Source organism: Crinia signifera, chromosome 1 (assembly GCF_055691185.1).
Source record: "Crinia signifera chromosome 1, ASM5569118v1, whole genome shotgun sequence".
Taxonomy (NCBI): Eukaryota; Metazoa; Chordata; class Amphibia; order Anura; family Myobatrachidae; genus Crinia; species Crinia signifera.
In genome coordinates, this window is record NC_139217.1 from 202,003,802 (window position 1) to 202,025,113 (window position 21,312).

Here is a 21,312-nt window from a genome sequence, read left to right on the forward strand (position 1 = left end):
GAGTACTTCCGGGTATACAGCTGGGGATAAAAATCAGGCAGCCCATGCTGGTTTATTCAGTTGTTTGGTGGTTTCAGTATACTGGAGTGTCTGCTGTTGCCGCGCATCATGGATCCTTCCCCCCATAAGACTGATACTGCTCTAGCGAGGTGAGCCTGCAGTTTGTTTTTTTGTGCGTTAGGAATATATTTTATTTTTAGTTAGTAATAGATATATATATATATATTGCAGTGTGCCTTCTTCTCCAAGCAAGAAATGTTCTTCCAAGAAGAAGCATACTACAATCAATTGTGTCACCTGTGATAAAGTATTACCTGGTTCCTATAAAGGCAACAAATGTGGAGAATGTACTAAAACTCTGACACAAGACAATCAATCAGAAATGTTATCTCAGTTGATGGATTGGATGAAGAAATCCTTTGTGACTAAAGAGGAGCTTACTCAGTTACAGTCTTCTAAGAGATCTAGGTCTCAAACAAGTTTAGATTATGATAATAGATCTGAAGATAAACAAGAGGAGGTCTATGTTTCTTCAGGTGAAGAATCTGGGGAAATTAAAGAAGAGAGCTCTTTTAATTTGGAGTTAGTTCAAAGCGTGTTAAAATATATACATAAAGCTATTGACTATAAGGAGCCTGATAAACCTGTGGATAGTCAGGATATTCTGTTTGAAGACCGTACTAAGGCTGGCAGATTCTTTCCATTTCATCGGGTGATGAAGGAGCTGATTGCTAAAGAATGGTTGTCAGTGGATAAGAGATTGGGTAAGATACCCAGGATTGAGAAAATGTATCCATTTAAAGATGAGCAGCTATTAAGTTGGTGCGAGGTACCTAAAGTAGATGCTGCGGTGGCGGAAGTTACCTCTAAGACCACGATTCCTTTAGAGGATGGTGCTTCCTTTAAGGATACCATGGAGAAAAGAATTGAGAATTCATTGAAGAAAACACACATGGCATCATCCATTTCTATGAGGGCAGGCATAGCAGTGGCGTCGTCAGCTAGAGCGCTCAGATTATGGAGTACTGAAATGCACAAGGATATAGAAGAGAAAATATCTAGGCAATACTTGTTGAAAAATCTGGAGATTATGCAAAAGACTATACAATATATATGTGAGGCTTCTCTAGATATAGTGGCTTTTTCTGCTAAATCCGTAGGAGCAGGGGTAGTGGCAAGAAGAGCTCTCTGGTTGAAGAATTGGAATGCGGATGCAAATTCAAAGAATCGACTAGCGTCACTACCCTTTGAGGGAAATTTTTTGTTCGGGGCGAAATTGGATGCTATGATCCAAAGAATAACTGGAGGAAAATCCGTTCGCCTGCCCCAGGATAAGAAAAATAAATTTCCCATTCCTACTTCGTCTAGACAGCAATTCAGAGACGCCAGAAGTTACCGACCGGGGCGACAGTATAATAGAAGAGGAGGTGCTCTGTCACGTAGTTCCTTTCGAGGTGCGAACAGAGGAAATCCAAGGCAATGACTATCGTCAATCAGGTCAGGTGGGGGCGAGACTCTTAGAATTCGCAAGCATTTGGGAAGAGTCTATCCACGACAAGTGGGTGATCACAGTCGTGAAACAAGGTTATCATTTAGAATTCCAAAGTTATCAACCAGCAAACAAGTTTATGAAGTCTCGTCCTCCGGAAAACAGGATGGAGAGAGTAGCTCTAACAAAGATAGTGGACCAATTGATGCAATCCAGAGCAATAGAAGCGGTACCAAGAGCAAACTGGAAGAAAGGGTTTTACTCAAATCTCTTCTTAGTAAAAAAGCATTCAGGCGATTTCAGATCTATCCTAGACCCGAGAAGACTAAATATGTATCTGAAAAAGACAAGATTCAAGATGGAAACTCTAACATCCATACTGGCAGGGATCAAGAAGAACGATTTCTTAGTCTCCCTGGACTTAAAAGACGCCTACTACCATGTACCCATATATCAGTCAGACCGAAGGTTCCTCAGATTCTACCTGTTGGGTCATCATTTTCAATTCAGATGCCTCCCCTTTGGCCTCACTTCGTCGCCCAGAGTGTTCACAAAGATGCTGATTGTCCTGGTAGCACAATTGAGACTAAAAGGAATACAGATATGGCCCTATCTGGACGATCTTTTGATTGCAGGAGGTTCTGTCAATCAGACAAGACAAAGTTTGGCGATAGTGATACAATACCTGGAGAAACATGGCTGGGTTATAAACATCAGGAAGAGTCAACTACAGCCATCACAGAAAATACAGTTCCTCGGAGTATTAATCGATACTGCTCAATTTCGAATCTCACTGTCCAAAGAAAGGTGTGTAAAGATACAAACCTTGGCGGCAGAACTTCGGCACAAGAAATCGATCAACCTAGGCCTAGGCCTTCAATTGTTGGGAATGATGACCTCGGCGATAGGAACAGTGCCTTGGGCACAATGGAACATGCGTCCTCTTCAGTGGAAGCTCCTGCCGTATGTGAGGTTGTCAAAGAACAACCAAGAAAGAATTGTCTTGGGAAGGGAGGTAAAAGACTCTCTAAAATGGTGGACACAAGATCTAGAACTCAAGTCAACAGACCTTCAACTACCTCGGTTCATCAATCTTACTACAGATGCAAGTCTGGTGGGCTGGGGAGCGCATATTGCGGAACACAACATTCAAGGAAGATGGTCTCAAGAAGAATCAGAGCTGACATCAAACGTGAGAGAAGCCCTAGCAGTATGGCGAGCTATCTGTCAGTTCAAGTCCCTGATAGAAGGCAAGCATCTCAAAATCTTCTCGGACAATATATCGGTGGTAGCACATCTCAATCATCAAGGGGGTACGAGAAGCAGAGACTTGATGGACATCATGCAAAAGATAGTACCTTGGGCGAGAAAGAACTTGATATCCCTGTCAGCACTGTATGTGCCAGGGAAGGAGAATATAGTGGCAGACTATCTAAGCAGGAAGGAAGTTCTACCTGGAGAATGGGCGCTGAAAACTTCAGTCTTTCAGAAGGTCGTAAAGAGGTTTGGGAAGCCAGATATAGACCTTATGGCCTCTCAGATGAATCACAAGGTAGAGAGATTTTACTCAAGGTTCTATCTGCCAACAGCAACAGATGCGTTCTCAGTCAAATGGGATTGTCAACTGGGCTATGTATTCCCACCGGTCCAGATGATAGGTCGAGTACTGAAGAAGGTGCAGGAAGACGGAGTGTCAGTAATAGCAATATTACCATTTTGGCCGAGAAGACCTTGGTTTCCTGCAATACTCAAACTGGCGATACAAGAATCTATGATTCTCCCAATATCTTCGGATCTCTTGAGTCAGGGACCTTTACATCATCCCAATCCAGGGATATTCTGTCTCAGGGCTTGGAAGCTGAGAGGCAATTCCTGATGCAAAATGGCATGTCTGAGCAAGTTGCTGAGGTTCTATTGAAGGCCAGAAAAGAAGTCTCTTCCTTGGCCTATTATAGGGTGTGGCGTAGATTTCTGCTATGGAAGAATGACTCCACTCTCATTTCACAGACTGCTACAGCGAGGATCCTGCAGTTCCTATATGAGGGGTTCCAGATGGGCCTAGCAGTATCCACATTGAAGTGTCAAATATCAGCCTTGAGTGTATTGCTAGATCGCAAGTTGGCAAAAGAAGAGATAGTGATCAGATTCTGTAGGGCCATAAAGAAGATGCGGCCTCCCAGAAAATCTATGGTAGTACCTTGGGATCTCAACATTGTACTAAATGCCCTCATGCAAGCACCGTTTGAACCCTTGTCACAAGCAGAGCTTAAATATCTGTCCTGGAAAGTCGTTTTCCTGGTAGCGATAACATCGGCCAGAAGGATTAGTGAAATCCAAGCCTTATGGGCAGAAGAACCTTATCTGAGTATGTTTCCAAATAAGGTGGTGTTAAGAACACATCCAGACTTTCTTCCAAAAGTTGTATCCAGATTCCATTTGAATCAAGAGATTATACTACCAACATTCTATGATGATCCTACTAATCCTGAGGAGGAAGAATTACATTCTTTAGATTTAGTACGAGCTATTTCGCTTTATCTACTAAGAGTTGAAGAAATTAGAAAAACAAAACATTTGTTTATTGTTACGGAAGGAACAAACAAGGGGTTTGTGCCTTCTAAACAAACCTTGGCAAGGTGGATTCGAAGTCTCATCATCTTTGCCTACGAACAAGAAGGAAGAACTGTTCCACAGATCGTAAGAGCACACTCGACAAGAGCGATGGCTGCCTCATGGGCTAGGAAGGCTCAAGCTTCCCTCTCCGACATCTGTCAAGCCGCGACTTGGTCGTCTGTGCATACCTTTACTAGGCATTATGCCTTACACATTCCTTCCGCCCACTTTGGGGGAAATGTACTGAAAAGTGCCTTAAATAAATAATATTGCATTGATATGGTCTCCCGCCCTTTTTTGCTTTGGTATGTCCCTAAGTATGGCTGCCATGGGGATCGTAGAAGAAAACATCGAATTATACTCACCGATAATTCCTTTTCTTCTTAGAGATCCCATGGCAGCCACAAAAAAGATCCCTCCCTATGTTCTGGATGATTTATTTCCAAGTGAGTAGGAGACATTCAAAAGACATAGAGGAAGGGAAGGGGAAGGCTTATGTACCTGAGGTGGGCGGAGCCTATATGGAAAAAAATCACCCTGTCTAAGCGGAGGAAAGGGGAAATATCCCTAAGTATGGCTGCCATGGGATCTCTAAGAAGAAAAGGAATTATCGGTGAGTATAATTCGATGTTTTTTCTCATACTAAACATGATGTTGCTGGTCTTCAGTTCTGCGCATATATATATATATATATATATATATATATATATATATATATATATATATATATATATATATATATATATAATCATAATGTTAACATTGTTTTTTCAACCCCCATCCCCTTTTTAGCAGCTTTATTTAAGGTTAACACTACCAAAAACTTTATATTTTTAATATAAAAAAGTTAAATATTTTAAAAATATGAAAATGATTCCTGTGTCATGGAAATTAGTCACCCCATATATAATAATTTTTTCACCTCCGTCTGTTATTCACCACCTCTGACTATGATGCATGCACATAGACCCCCACAGCGAGTAACTAGGGCTACATTTTTAATCACTGGGGTGCTCATTCCCTCAATGACAGGCAGGAGTGGACACTGCGTTTCATGGGCGGGCCCCGGCGAATGCAGGCGTGCGAGTTTGTGCTCAGGGCAGGCGGATGATGTCTCTTGACGACTTTGATATGGTTATCTGATGGTAATGTATGGTAAATTTTAGTTTGTGTGTATTAATATTATATATTTATATTAAATTATTTGTTTTAAAAAAATATACAATGATTCAGTATTCAGATTTAATCACCAACATTTTATTGACAGGAAAAATCAATGAAATACAATTCATCGCAAGTGTGACAAATAATAAAACTGGTTGATCGAGATTAAACAATAATAATTTACTGTACATTGTATGTGATCAGTATAACAAATTAGAGCACAACAGTAAATCCATATAACAATATTCAACAAACATTTCAGAATGGAGGGTCATTACTTAAATATTCTGTGAGGCAGGGCGATGTAATGGGGGGGGGGGGGCGGCAATGGTTTTTGTAATGCGGGGGGGCTCACCTGCTCCTTTTTGCTGTCTCCAGATAGGGGAACGGCAGCTGGGAGCCCGCTGCCGCCACACATGAAGGCCCATGGGAAGTGCTGTCGCGCATGCGCAGCAGCCCTCCCGTGGCCATTTTGGATGTGGGCAAAGTGCCGCGGCCCAGCCAGCCCAGGGGGGAGCGCGGCCGACCCATTTTTAAGGAGTTTTGGGCCGCCTCCGGCCGGGCCAATCTGCCCCTGCTGTGAGGTACCAAGTGATATTGGAGAAAGAATTCCGGTACTTCTGTAGTTTCACGGCGCCAGCATTGCGCCGTGCTACTTCCGGGTTCTACGCTCGCCATGAAATATGTCAAAAAAAGTAACAACTCCATGCCAACATGGATAATTCATACCCCCACTATTCATGTTGGCATGGAGTTGATTTTAAATAGCGTGGGGAGCCACCGAGCCCGCAGCGTGGGCGAGCGAAGCGAGCCCCGTAAGGGGACTCAGACGCACGGCGCCATGCTGGCGCCGTGAAACTACAGAAGTACCAGAGTTCCTAAGGGCAGCTTTCAGGAGTAGGGATAGGGTGTGGATGTATGGCAGCCAAGTATCAAAGAACTTAGCTGTCAATTTTTCTTTTTGGATGGAGGTTTCCGACCAGGCCATCATGAACAGGTGAGTTATTCTAGGGAAAGCCAAAGACATTGAGGAGGGGGTTGGGGAGATCTATTCTGACAATATGTTTTTTTATATATTTGATGCCAGCTTAAGAAGCAGTAGTCGGGTACTTGGGGAAAAACGTTTATGATCTGAGGAGGAATATTGTCCCCAAAACACCCAAGATTTGGAAATGGCGTAGTCTATATTAAGGTTCGATTTAACATATTCCTGAAATTCAGACCAAATAGACTGTACAATGGTACAGGACCGCATACAGTATACCAGGTCCGCGCCACTGCACTTGGTACTGCACTTGTAGCAGTTAGCATCGGGGGCTCCTCCAGTGAGGAATGTAAGTTTTGGGGTAAAGTAGGATCTATGCAAAAGCTTTTGGTGCATCTCCATATAGGAGATAGATACTAGGCTTTTATTTAATGACTGGTATGCTGTCAGCATGGTTTTCATGGTCAGTTCAGGAAAATCATTTTGCCACTTCAAAAAAAACCTTCAGAGGTTGATCTAACGTTATCTCTTTACCTGCACGTATACAAATTGTGGTATCTGAAGTTGAGGATATTTATCTTTTAAACCCGTATAAGTCAGGATGGTCAGGGAATCTACCTTTAGAAAATTCGCAACATACTTGAGGCCTCCGACATTCCAGGATCTAAAAACATTTGTAAGCTGGCTGGGTATGAAACGGGTTGCCCCATAGGGGAAGAAAAATAGATGTATATTTGAAAGTGTGGACTGCAGACCTAACCAATCGCCATGCAAGTAGTATTGAGGAGGACGTTACTCTTACTGCTTTTGGGAGAGCCCGGGGGGGGTCTTATGTAAAAATGCTACTAGATGTACGGCAGGAACGAAACACTGTTCCTCAGAAAAATTTGCATAAGTGTTAGTACTAGATATCCAGTCTATCGCAATGCGATAGTTAGCTGCTATAGCATAGGTCTGAGGCACGGCAAGTTAAGGCCTCCCAGTTCCCCTGTCACGCTAGCAGTAGCACCAGCTGGAGTGTAACGGAGGCTAGGTGCCTTGATGTAAGGTTTTTGCCTAGACGACAGAAGGGAGGGATGCAATTGGATAAAAGAAAACCAGTTTTAATAAAGATACTGCGATACAGTAGATGAACTGTGGCACAAAGGTAATACTGAAGATATGAAAATAACCAGAGTCAATGATATATAAAACTTATTGTAAAGTTCGTAGTGGATGGATAACGAGGTTGAAAACTGAAGATGACTTGAAGTGTAGATTTGAAGAATAAATGTAAACTTGAATAGTTGATTTGAAGGATTTACTTGAAGAGATGATTGAATTGAAGATTGAATGGTTGAACGATTGGAAGATTGGATGGTTGATGGAAGTATTGCAGCAGGCCTGAGTAGCTGTGACCAGGGAGAGTTGCAGTGGAAGTAACAGTCAGGTGAGGAAAGGGTGATCCCCTTTGGGGGGCTAACCTTGTCCGGACCGTAGAGGCGGCAGCAGGGTTCTGCAGGTGGATGGTCTTCACAGCAGGCGAGCAGGATTGGATTCAGTCTGGAGATAGCTGACAGGCAGCAGCGCTTTCAGCAGGAGTGGGAGTCAGATGCCTAGGGAAAGGACATCATTGTACTGACTGACTGACTGGCCCAGCTGGTCAGTATTTAAAAGGAGAGCTGCACTGTAATTGGCTGAAGGTAATTGATAGTGCAGCCTGGTTGGAGAAACCAAAAAGATGGCCGCCGACAGGGAAGGCGACAGGTTTCAGAACCAGGAAGTGTGTGCAGTACACTCCAGGCAGCGTGTCCAGCAAGGCCCAGGCAGAGTTCCCAGCATCATGGCGCCTCAGTGTGGGAGGCATGGGTGGCAGACATGGTGGTCGTGACATCCCTTTTCTGCTGCATTTTAAATAATGATATTCACGGGCGCTTTCCAGACCACAGGAATTTAGAAAGTTTCTTGTTATGTTTTGCAATATCTCCTTTAGGAGGGATGATAGGCAGCATTTGCAGTGTGTACAAGAATCAGGGAAAGATGATCATTTTGTATAAATAACATCTGCCTATGTAGGACAAAGGTAAATGAGCCCATTTGGTGAAGTCAGCTGTGGTTTTGGACCATAATGGGCCGAAGTTCCGGGTATAAAATTGGGAGGGGGGTGTGTTGGGATTTTAATGCCTAGGTATGTGATTCCATGTCTGGGAGCCCATTTGAAAGAAAGAGTTGCCCCAACCCGATTTTGCCTCTGGGAAAAAGGTCAACGCCTCGGAATTTAGTAATTTATTTTAAAACCTCCCACTTTTTCAAATTCGATAATATAGGAAGTATAGCAGGAACAGCTTGTTTTGGATTGGATATGTAGAGCAAACGGTCGTCTGCAAAAGCCGACACCTTGAGTTCAGTGTGTGCTAGCTGAATTCCCTTTCAACTCTTGTTGAGCAAGAAGTGCCTTAAAAGTGGGTCTAGTGCCATGTTAAACAGCAAGGGGGACAGTGGGCAGTCCTGATGGGTGCCCCTGATTAACTGAAAGAAAGCGGAGTTTGAGTTATTTATAGTGAGGAATGTGGAAGGGACATGATACAGGGTCTTGAAAAACATGAATAAACTCAGGACTGAAGTTCTGGGTCTGAAGTAGGGCAGCTAGATATTGCCAGGATACTCTATGGAAGGCTTTCGCAGCTAAGGACAACCGTTTGCCTGGACTGAGTGAGGTGGGTTTTATACATGGCCGCTATCAATGACCTAACATTATGCACTGAGTGCCGGTTCCTGAGGAATCCTGTCTGCTGGGGTAACAGGAGGGAGGGGAGAATTGATTAAAGGTGGGAAGCAATGCGTTTAATAAAAATCTTTAGATCCTGTTTACGAAGAGAAATGGGCCTGTAGGATAACACTAGGTTAGGGTCCTTATTGGGTTTGGGTATAACAATTATTCGGGCCTCATTAAAGTAGGCAGAGGAGGGTTGGCCCATGATAATTGAGTTGTATAGTCAGACCAAGTGAGGGGTTACCTGAGGAGCAAGTAATTTGTAATAAGAGGCTGAAAGACCATCTGCGCCCAGAGTCTTATGCAGGGGTAATGATTTGATAATGTTTTCAACTTCACCCCCAGTGATGGGTGACATTAAAAATTCCCTATGTTCGGAAGAGAGCTGGGGTAATTGGGCTTGCTGTAAGAAGTGTGATATATTAATAGGATGTGTTGGGTGGGGCTTGGTATAGGGATTCAAAATAAGGCAAGAAGGCCATGGTAATCTGGTCTTCGTCAGTGGCAATGTCACCGGTGTCCGTTTTTATTGAAGAGAAAGGTTTATGGCCCATGGCCGCTTTAACCAGATTTGCCAGCAGTTTACCTGGGCAATTGCCCCACCTAAAATATTTAGTTTTCCAAAATTGAAGGTTCATGTTAGCCCGTTCCGTTACTATGACATCATAGCCTGATTTAGCGTTCTTATATAAGGAGCGGGTCAGGTCAGAGGGAGAGGCCAGCAATCGGGAGTAGGTAGAGGAGACCTCTGCGGAGGCCTCAATGAGCTTGAGTTGATACTTTTTCTTTTGGGAATAGACATAGGCTAAAATGTGTCCTTTAGGACTGGCTTGGAGGCCTGCCAAAATAGATTAATATACTCGTTATGGATACTATGGTCAGTGACATAGTTAAGGAATGTTTGTGTTAAATGATTTTTGAAATCTAGGGAATTATTAAGATGGTCCGGAAAGCGCCAGTTAAAAGACTGTTTAATAGAAGGATCCAAGCTCAGTTTCGAAATAATAGGGCCATGGTCAGATATGAGGATGTCTGAAATGGCAGAGTCCTCAACTCTTTGAAGTAAGGAGTCATCCAGAAGCCAATAATCTAGCCTAGAGAAGGAGCAGTGAGGATGGGAGAAAAAGGTGGGTACTTGTGTAATATCTGGGATCCCGATTTTTTCATCGGGTCCAAAAAATCGGGTCGATCGCATCGCATGTGACCAAATCGCATGCGATCGACACTATTTTTTCATTGGATCCAATGTTAAATGGTCCCTGACACCCGATTTTACATTGGGTCCAATGTTAAATGCCCCTCAGACCCCATTTTTCATTGTAAAAGCACCCTGATGGTTAATTATGTGAAATGCCCCAACATTGTTAATGCCACGCCGTGATCAACGCCAACCCGAAGCGTGGGCGAGCGACGGTGGTACGCGTCCTCCGACCTTTTCATACCCTCACTATCCACGTTCGCATGGAGTTGATTTTATATAGTGTGGTAAGCGCAGCGAGCCACCAAGCCCGAAGCGTGGCGAGCGCACGTGGAATTCGAGCCCGAAGCGTGGCGAGCGCACACGGAATACATGTTAAGTAATCCGCGTCCCCTCGCGGGGCTCGCCACGCTTCAGGCTCGTATGTTGCGTCCCCTCACGGGGCTCGCCACGCTTCGGGCTCGGTGGCTCGCTGCGCTCGCCACACTATATATACTCAACTCCATGCGAACGTGGATAGTGGGGGTATGAAAAGGTTGGAGGACGCGTACCGCCGCCCCTCGCGGGCTGGCTGCGCTCGCCACGTTTCCGGTTGGCGTTGATCGCGGCGTGGCGTTAACAATGGGGCCATTTCACATAATTAACCATCAGGGTGCTTATACAATTAAAAATGGGGTCTGGGGGGCATTTAACATTGGACCCAATGTAAATAGGGTCTCTGGGACCATTTAACATTGGATCCAATGTAAAAATCGGGTCCATCGCATCTGATTGTATGCCTTAAGTTAAGGCATACAATCAAAATCGGGCGCCCAGATATTTCACAAGTACCAAAAGGTGTATTCTCTAGCCACAGGGTTTAAAAAGCGCCAGGGAAGGGCATCAACCAATAGAGAAAGGGTCGGGGGATATGTCTATTTCCAGTGGGTCTATCTGGGTGGGTCGTAATATCTAGCTGAGGGTCCAGAATTGCATTAAAGTCGCCACCTATTAGTAAAGTGCCCTCCGCCCACCCCTGCAAATTGGTGTAAATGTCTGAGAAAAAGCCCGCATTGTGACCTGTAAGGGCATAAATACAAGCTAACTTGTATAGTTTGCCCTCAATAGAGGCTTTCAGGAAAAGGAACCTCCCATCTGGATCAGACCATTCCGAAAATATGGAGTAATTGAGGGTTTTTCAAAAAAGTATCAGATCTCCCCTAGAGAAAAGCAGCCAACTTACATTCTCCAATCCACTTGTCTCTGAGGGTATTTGGGTCAGAGTCTTGCTCGTGAGTCTCTTGGAGAAAGGTAATGTCTGGACGAAATTTGCGTAAGTGAGACAGAACCTTTTTCCTTTTGAGAGGGGTGGTAAGGCCCTCCACGTTCCAGAAAACCATTTTAGCTGTTTTAAATTATTCTCAATGACAAAATTGTTGAAATGATGATTGAGTACAGTAACCAATATGCTAATCAGGATAATGTTCAACTATAACTTAAGCCATATGAGTATTTTCATTTTTAGTGGTTACCACAAACTTTCTCAATGGAAACTGTATTGGTCATATGAAGCTACATCAGAGATTTCATTTGTAAAGCAGGTGGAATGGGATCCATTGGATAGACAGCAACTAGGTCTACAAGTATTAGGTCGACACCACTAAGTCAACATGCAAGAAGGTCTACACGGGTTAGGTCGACAGGGTCATTAGGTTGACACAAGCATTAGGTCGACATGGGGAAGGTCAACAGCTAAAGGTCAACGTTGGGTTTTCCATGTTTTTTTACACTAATGTCAACACAGTCGACATGGACACTGAAACGTAGCTCGAGTCACATGGCTCGCTATGCTCGGCACACTATTCTTCCACCATGCCCTAGTGGATGGTAGGGCATGAAATACTGCCTGTTGGCACTTGTCGGTTCTAAAAAAAGTGAAAAAACCCATGTTGACCTTTTGACTGTCGACATTCCCCATGTCGTGACCGTATCCCAAGCAGATTCTTCTGAGATAAAGATTTGAATCAATCAAACAATTTGGATAAAGCTGATACATTTGACTGTAGGAAGCAGCTTAGGCTTCAAGCATGTTAGCTTTTTAATTTAAACACTATGGGGATTATTATGGTTGATTCGCAAGGCCCACAACAGAACCAATACCTAAATAAAACACACACACCATAATAAAGTATATCTTTAATACATACTACATACACACATACCTACTTTCCTATAGGATCCACTGTAGGCCTGTGCTCTTCTCCAGTAGAAGCTTTAGGGATACCTGTTAAAATAAAACATACTCAGCATCCCATCCGGTCCTCTTTAATTCTCTAAAAAACTAATTATATATTGTATTTCTGGTCCCTCTGGTGGTTGAGGTCGGTATTAATCTAAATCAGTTGTATAAACAGTATGCAGATAAAGTTTGATTATAAGAAGCAGGGAAACCAAACTGAATGGATACATGCTTCTTGTTTATTATAAATATGACATAGATGTGGCACAAGTGGGTGGCATAAAAATATGTAAGGGTTGATTTTAAGTTGGTTGCAGCTACAGATGCTTTTCCATCTGACGGTGGCTACCTGCTTACTAATTATGGTAGTGAGTGATTCCTCCAATATATACTAAACATCCATGTGACTGCTTGTGGAAGCCTATCCCATCCACTGTTCTTATATTCCACGAGGCAGCCGTCAACAATAGTTTTTGGACTGTGGCCCTTATTCAGATCTGATTGCAGTACAAATTTGTTCTCAAAATGGGCAAAACCATGTGCACTGTAAGGATGGCCATCGGTGCAGCCGCCATCGATTGCAATTCTGCACCCAGCCATCGATAGTAACTATGTGATGGATAACCATCGATAGTTTTAGCTATCTATGGATAGCCATAACCTTTGACTGAATAGCCAGAGGACCAATCAAAATGTGGAGGCAGGGCTTCCGGGTGTCGGGGAACGGAGCTATGCTCTGTGTTCCAGTACCTTGAAGAAAAAAAAAAGAAACATCGTTTCAACTATGCCATCGATGTAGGGAAACCATCTGGTTCTCCCCCATCGATGTCAAAAGTATTCGACATCGGCAAAAATCATCAATGATTTTGAATCATTGATGGTCGATGGCCACCCCTAGTGCACTGCAGGTGGGGAAAATTTAACATATAGATGCTGGCCACACATCAGACCAACTTTCATTCAACCATCCAAGTAGTTGGTTGGATGGAATCAAAATCTGGATGGGAGCAAATGTAAAAAAATCTGGAAACGGACAAAACTTGTCACTCAGACAAAGTAATGTATCTTTTCTTTCGGTAAGGGAAAAGGGGAGGAGGGATGAGTTCCGCACTGATTTCCTTTTGGTTCGCCTCTTATAGGCTGTATCTGCTTTCTCTGTTATTCTTTTAATTTAACTATTTCCTTCAAAAAGAAAGAAGAGATGTGGTGCTACCCTTCTCCAAATATTAGATATACACACATACATTATTTTTACACTGCAATTTAGATTTCAGTTTCAACACACCCCTCCAGTGGTGTAGCTTGGTTTGGGGTGCACCCCCGCAGTTAATGGGGGGACGACGCCTCCCCCCCCCTCCCCGCTGGCCTCCCCCTTCACCCAACGCCGCAGGCTTACCTGTCTGCGCGTTCTGGCTCCCCTCCTGTCTTCAATTAATAATTCTATGCAGACGGACCACGATAAAATGCCCGCCCCCATACCGCAGACAGTTTCAGAGAACTGTCTGCTTTATGGGGCGGCCATTTTATCGTGGTCCGTCTCCATAGAATTGGTTGAAGCGCAGACAGGTAAGCCTGCGGGGGATGGGGGGCGGGGGCATTACTATAGCACCACAGCCCCCTGGCGCCCCCACATGCACAGCGCCCCCCGCGACCGCGGGGGCTGCGGTGCTATAGTTACGCCCCTGCACCCCTCCCAACTTTAATGCTGTGCACACACGGTGAGATTTGACATTAGATTTTGACTATAAAGTCAAAATTGCATGCAGATCGTATACAGATCGCACAGGTTCTTTACTTTGCGATCCCGAAGCACGCTCCCAGGACAGCACAAATCAAACCCAGATAGACAGGGCAGCGATAGACAGGGCAGCAATGACTATATAGTTCAAATCGAATGTAGATTGCATGAATTGTATGTAAATTGTTAGCAAAGATGTGCATAGACATCGAAACTTAAGTCAAATAGCAAGGGAATCTCAATGTGTGTACACACCATAACTCTCTCTGCACATGTTACATCTGCCCCACCTGCAGTACACATGGGCCCTTATTCTAGTTGATTTGGACGGATGCGTATTTCGAACAGGAACTGAGTGTTCTTAGCCTCGCCTAGCATAAGGAACGCTCACACCGTCCAAATGCGCTAAGACGCACGAGCGTACGGACCGCGAGTGGATGTTTCATGTGAACACCTCCTCCATCTGTGGGAACCTCCCCCAACCTCCGAGGGTCGCCGACCATCGAATAATGGGCCGTGCGGTCAGACAGCACAGAGTGCTCCAGACCACTCTGACATTTCTCCGTATGAAAGCAGGGATATGGGCGGGCAGCTGGCATCCGGCTATGTCAGTTGTCCGCCCCCCCCCACACGTGCATCACTACCGCATTACCATACGTACGCCCAGTGTTTTCATAGGGACGCCCATGAAACACGGGGCGTAAGCATATGGCAATGAGCCCAAACAGCCCTTCATGCCCCTCTCCACCCCCTGCTCGGATGGTTCCGTAAGATCGTTTTCTGGCCAGACCTCACTCCGTGTTCGGACGTGTGATGCGTTCGTACATGCGCAGATACACCTCTGCACATGCGCAAATACCAATCATCGGCCATTCGACCGCACACGGAACAGTCCGACTCAATCAGAATAAGGGCCATGGTTTTGCCCATTTTGAGAACAAATCTAAATAAGGGCCTGTGTGCTAAAGATTAGCCTGAAACAGATGTCACATCTCATGCCAACAACACTCCTATGAGATGGATCTGTTCTGTGGATCATATGGTCGCCTCACAGTTACCGCGTAGAAATCCTCATTTCCCTATTGTAGAGGCCTGTGAAAGACAGATTAATCTGTATGCATCCCTCCCAACTTTAGGAGGTTGCAAGTCAGGACCTGTGCGGCTACAAACAGGGTGGGACCTTAGGTGGTGGGGGTCAAGCTTTGAGTAGACGGGCAAGGCCTCACAGAATGACCCTCTGTTATTGTAATTTTTGAGTCATGCCGAATGCTTGCTGAGTGGATGGGCAGCCCTCTGCCCCCCTCCACCAACAGGACACTGTAACCCGCAGGTGGGACAGCAAGACCAAATAGTGAGACTGTCCCACTAGCAAACTCTTTGCAATCATTTAAGTCTGATTTGCCATAAGCGCAGTCCCTGATTTATTTATTGACACCAAAAAAAAACAGTTACAATATACATGCAGGCTTTTCTGTTTTTGTGGGACTGTGGTGCTATGCGTGAAGTGCATATGGGCTGCGTATTGTGGATTATTCCGGGCACAAAGTGTAAGATAATGGGGGTAATTCAGACTGATCACAAGGCCGTGAATGTGCATGGCTGCTGATTATCAATACACTGCGCATGCGTACCACCCTGTAGTATGCATGCGGGAGGCTGTGCTGCAATGAAAATGTATAGATAGGTGGGATTCTTATTGCGCAGATAGCAGGGGCGAATAAGAGCTAGGAGGAAACACCAAACCTCTTTTTACAGAATCTTCCGATTCCATAAGATGAGTAACCTAGCTCACTTTTTAATCTTTATACCCACTCTGTAATATATGATCCATTTGACTTCATTCCAGTGGATATCTGGCTTTATTATATTGGATAAAGAGTTCGGGAATCTTTGTGATACGCTACATTCAAGTTGCTAAAGAGTGAGTACCCTGGAAAGGGGGAATCCCCGATTTTACTGATAATCTTGGTGGATACCAAGTTACCGTGTTCACATAATCTGTTTGATATTTGTTGATGCGCTGTATTCAAGTTAATAAGAGTGAGTACCCTGAAAGGGGGAAGCCCCGACCATACTGATACATTTTGGTGATTACCAAACTATCAGTTTCTTATAAACGGTTATATATTTTTCTGACACGTGTATATATCAGAATCACACGAGGGCGGAGAATCTACAAAAATACCGCAAGAGGCTCGCACTAGATACATCCCCAATAAGAGGGAAGTAATGTTATTTTTAGTGCTCTACTGAGGTGAAGGGCTTCCTCTCTCTGCATGTGCTGCAATGAAAGCCTGCTACTTTTTCTATTTGCACCCTGGCCCTTATTCCAGGCAGATGTAAAATGTGCAGAGAGAGTTAGATTTGTGTGGGTTATTTTGTTTCTGTGCAGGGTAAATACTGGCTGCATTATTTTTACACTGCAATTTAGATTTCAGTTTCAACAAACCCCATCCAAATCTAACTCTCTCTGCACATGTTACATCTGCCCCACCTGCAGTGCACATGGTTTTGCCCATTTTGAGAACAAAATTGTACTGCGATCAGATCTGAATAAGGGCCAGTGCGCATAAGGAGATTGACAGGAAGCAGGTGTCTGGGGTGGAAACCATCCGTTTAGAGGGAGTGCTAAGAAAAATGCAGGCATGACTGGAAAAACACTGGGAGTGTCCAGGCAAATGCTAGTATGTGAGGTCAGCTTTAGGCCAGATATGCCTTTTTTCCATCATAGCCTGCGATGACTGGTGCCCAGTGTAAAAGGCACACTTTGGGGGTATTCAATCTCGGTCGAAAGCATCTAAACTGTCGTTTCGAGTTGTTTATGATTTTAAGATTCATCTCGACAGACAAGAGTCCCGTGTATTCAAACTTTGAAACTGTCGATACACCTCCTGAGGATTTTGGACCAATGAGGCTAAAAGTAGGTGTTCCAAACATGCCTTCCTGTCTCAATAGTTTGTATATAAACCGCCTGCACCACATGGTTCAGTGTCATTTTGTATTACTGCAGAGCTGTGACTAATCAGAATCAGCTTTATTTGGCTAGGTATACTTGCATATACTAGGAATTCATTTTGGATTTCTGTGCAACAGCCAGGAAGGTAACAAGTAAACATTAACAGTACAGATTTATATAACACTTACAGATATGTACCCTGGGAAGGGTGACAGACATGGACATGGGGATACACGGGGAACACTAGGCAGCCATCAGTGGTGTTACTTGGTCACTGCAACAGCCAGATAGGTAAAAAAAATAAACAGCACAGGTAAGGACATGACAGGGCAGACAGCGCGAACATAAAAAGTTGGCTGAGTGACACAGATCCTAGGCAGTCATTGGTGGCGCCACCTTGTTTGTTGCTACTCAGGGCAGCAGTAGAAGGGCTTAACACGCCATCTCCCCTTCAGCACCCACAGGAATCAGCCAGCATGGATTAATCCTGAGGCTGTCCTGCAGTGGGGCTAGGAGGGGCTAGCATGTCAGAGGACCTAGTTGGAGCCATGGCCGGAGGGAGAGCCAGCCTGTGCGTGTGTGTGTGGGGGGGGGGGGGGGGAGTCATTGAAGCCTAGGGGTTGGAGTTGGGCCCTCTGTGGGCTGAAGTCCGCCGCTGCTGCCACCCCTTGATACTGGAGCATTACCTCCTCCTTGGGGCTTCTCCAGGGGTGGGGGGCACCTGAAGCAGGAGCTGAAACAGGACCAGTACCAGGACTTCTATTTCAGGTGGGCTATTTTTTTCCTCCTTTTCTTGGATTGGAGTGTTTGGCTTGTCTTTTGTTTTTATTCCCAGTGTTGGCCCCAGAAGTGCCTTTAAACATGTGCAGATGGCTGCTGCAGCCCCTGGGGGATGGGGGGGGGGCATTTTGGGGGTTTATGTTAGGGATCCCTCTCCGGGGGAATGCAGAAAGAAGCCAACAAATATCTATAGGGAAATGCAAGCAAAATCTGGCATTACCAACTGCAGTGGAGCCCTGAGCTTAGGGTCTGATTCCAACCTGATCGCTGGGCTATGAATGTTCGAAGCCCAGTGATCAGGTAAACACTGGCAAATGCATTTGCAGCCTTGCACACAGGGGGAAACCATTCGCAATCACTCACCATCAAATGCTTTCCCCCATGTTCATCATCACATGTACGCAGATGATACTCAGCTCCAGCTATCCTCCCCTGATCTATCACCATCTGTATTGGGCCTTGTCACTGAATGCCTTTATGCCATTTCATCTAGGATGTCATCTCGCCACCTCAAACTGAATCTCTCAAAAACAGAATTAATTATATTCCCACCAACCACTGTTGAGAAAATCACAATCAATTCTACCCCACAAGTTCACGGCCTAGCTGTCATCCTTGACTCTGAAATGTGCTTTGTTCCCCACATTCAATCAATCAGTCTCAAAATCATGTTACATGCATCTAAAACACATATTCAAAATTCATCCGTATCTTATACAAGACACTACTAATACTCTAATCCATGCTCTCGGCATCTCTCACATTGATTATTGCAATAGTCTTCTACAATCTATCATGAATGCACTGAAAACTAATCTTCTCTCCCAACTTGTCCTCTTCGTTCTCCACAAAATCTATGTCTCTCATCCACACGCATTACCTGCTCACATTTCCGATTGCAGGTCTTTAGGCTGCTCCCACTCTGGGGAATGCTCTCCCATACATAATAAGACTCTTCTCCAAACCTTCAAGCGTTCCCTGAAAACTGTGGCACAGTGAGCAGACCCTTGAGCGGAGTATACTGGCAACAAGACTCTTCCTCCACTTGGCTACAAAACCAAAAAAGTTTGGACTTCAACCATCTTCTTTACAGCTACAAATCATCTTTTCTACCATCCTGGGAAGCCCCATAAGGTCCGTGATCATCCTCCAGTGGCCCCCTACCATCATTGCACAACCGCATCATAGTGGGGACTCTGGACCCCAGCTGGAAATATCCCAACAAAAATATTGGTGAGACATATAAAGCTGTATTCCAGTCATTCAGCCAAACTAGAGGACTTAATTCCCACCAGAAAACTCCCCTTGGGCTCACAAAAGGTGCTCCTTAGAATTCACTTGTTTTATTTGACTTTACTGTTTTAATTTGTATTTATTAATAAATTGTTATATTATTGCAGGCAATCCCAATTCATTATTTATGGTTTAAATATATTAGCGCTGCTCATTGTATATATTGTGACTTCCCTGAAAACTCACCTCTTCAGACAAGTTTATCAAATACCAGAACCAGCCACATTACCTTTATAAACCTGTCCCATCCAATTACATCCTTACTTTACAGCACAAACATATCACTTATCTGCTCTCTTATGTTTCCTCCTGACCTGTGGCTTACTTTGCATGGTCACCATATCATTCAGCCAACCAAGAACCTTTGTAATCTGGTGGACCATTATGCAATACAGTATTCCTATCTTTGTGTATCAATGCATTTTTCCCTATAGATTGTAATATTCCGAGTAGGGCCCTCCTAACATTTGACTGTCTGTAACTAGCCACTTTGTTTTATCCTTATTTTTGATTATAAAGTACAATTTAATCTGCTGCACTGTATATCAAACGGTTAATAAATATTTAATAATGTTTGCAACACAGAGTAAGCCTAGAATTACTTGATACTGCGATGGCCGTGGGGGGGCGTACACAGCGGCACCTTTACTGGGTATGGGGGGGGGGTAATTAAAAGGTACACAGCGGCACCTGTAAGTAATGGGGGTAAAGTAGCAGTTAAATAATGCCATCTATAGGGGGGGGGGGGGGGGGTGCCTGTCCTGCTCTCCTGTGCTCTCTCTCCCCTCTTTCTTCCCTGCTCTCTCTCTAAGCCCAGATTCTCACTCCACCTGTCTCTCTGCCCCTAGACTTAGTCCTCTCTCCTCCCCACGCTTCCTCCCTCTCTCTTTCCTCCATCTCCTCTCTCTCTCTCTCTGTCTCTCTCTATCTCTCTCTCTGGCAGTCTCCAACCCATCTCACTTACCTGTGCTCTCTCTTTCTCTAACCCTGTCTCATCCCTGACAGTCTTTCTCCCCAACTCTGCCTGGCACTGTTTCTCTCTCGACACCCTCTCTCACTCTTTCTTCTGATGCCCCTCCCCCCATGGGCATTGTAGTGACAAAGGGGGGGGGGGGTCCAAGATTTTGCTATGGGCCCACATCATTCTAGTTACGCCTCTGGTAGGATGTATTAAAGTTTTATTTGTCTTAGGTGTCTGTGTTTTATTGCACTATTTGTTTTGTTGTAGAGCTCCAAGTACCAGTGGGCCCTTTAATTCTCCCCATGCTGGGACTTGTGGTTCTCCAAATACCTGCATGTGGGGCAGGCTTGCTGGGACTTGAAGTTTTACAACAATTATTTCATCCATTTTTCCACAAAACATAAGCCCGGGGAATTTCTGAAGGGGGGGCTTTATTGGGGGGTTCCCACTCCCCCATGGTCCCAGCCTGGGTTTACCAGTCAGGAGGGTATTATGCTTTGGCTGGGGGAACTTTCACCCAGCTGTAGCATTACCAGAGCCAGCCTTAGGCATAGGCAAACTAGGCAATTGCCTAGGGCATTTGGAATGCCTAGGGGCATCAGCAGCTTCTGCTGATTAAAATGATATGCAGCATGCCTATATTCTGTGTGTGAGTGAGGCTGTATCTGCATATGAAATAGTGTATTCCTCGAAATCACTGTAACATAGCATTCCATATGCAGGTACAGACACAGTCGCACACAGAATATAGGCATGCCACATATCATTTTAATCATTGGAAGCTCCTTGAGTGTGCTGGTCACATAACAATGCAAATATAAGATGAATTTTCAGCAAAAAAGGCACCCAACGTTAGCAGAACTGGCCAGGCGCTGCATGGCCTATTGAGGCAAGATGTATGAGGAAACATCTGTATCCAAGCAGAGGCAGAGGTCACAGTGTTAGCGGCTGTGCGAGTGCTGTCTGCGGGGGGGTTGGTTGTGCAATAGTGTTCGGCATATGTGTAAGGGGAATTATATGTGTCATGTATAAATGCATTAATAATGTGCGACATATGTGTAACATGCATTATGTGTGTCATATGTATAAGGGCATTAATAATGTGCAACATATGTGTAATGGGAATTATGTGTGTCATGTGTATAAGGGCATTACTAATGTGCAA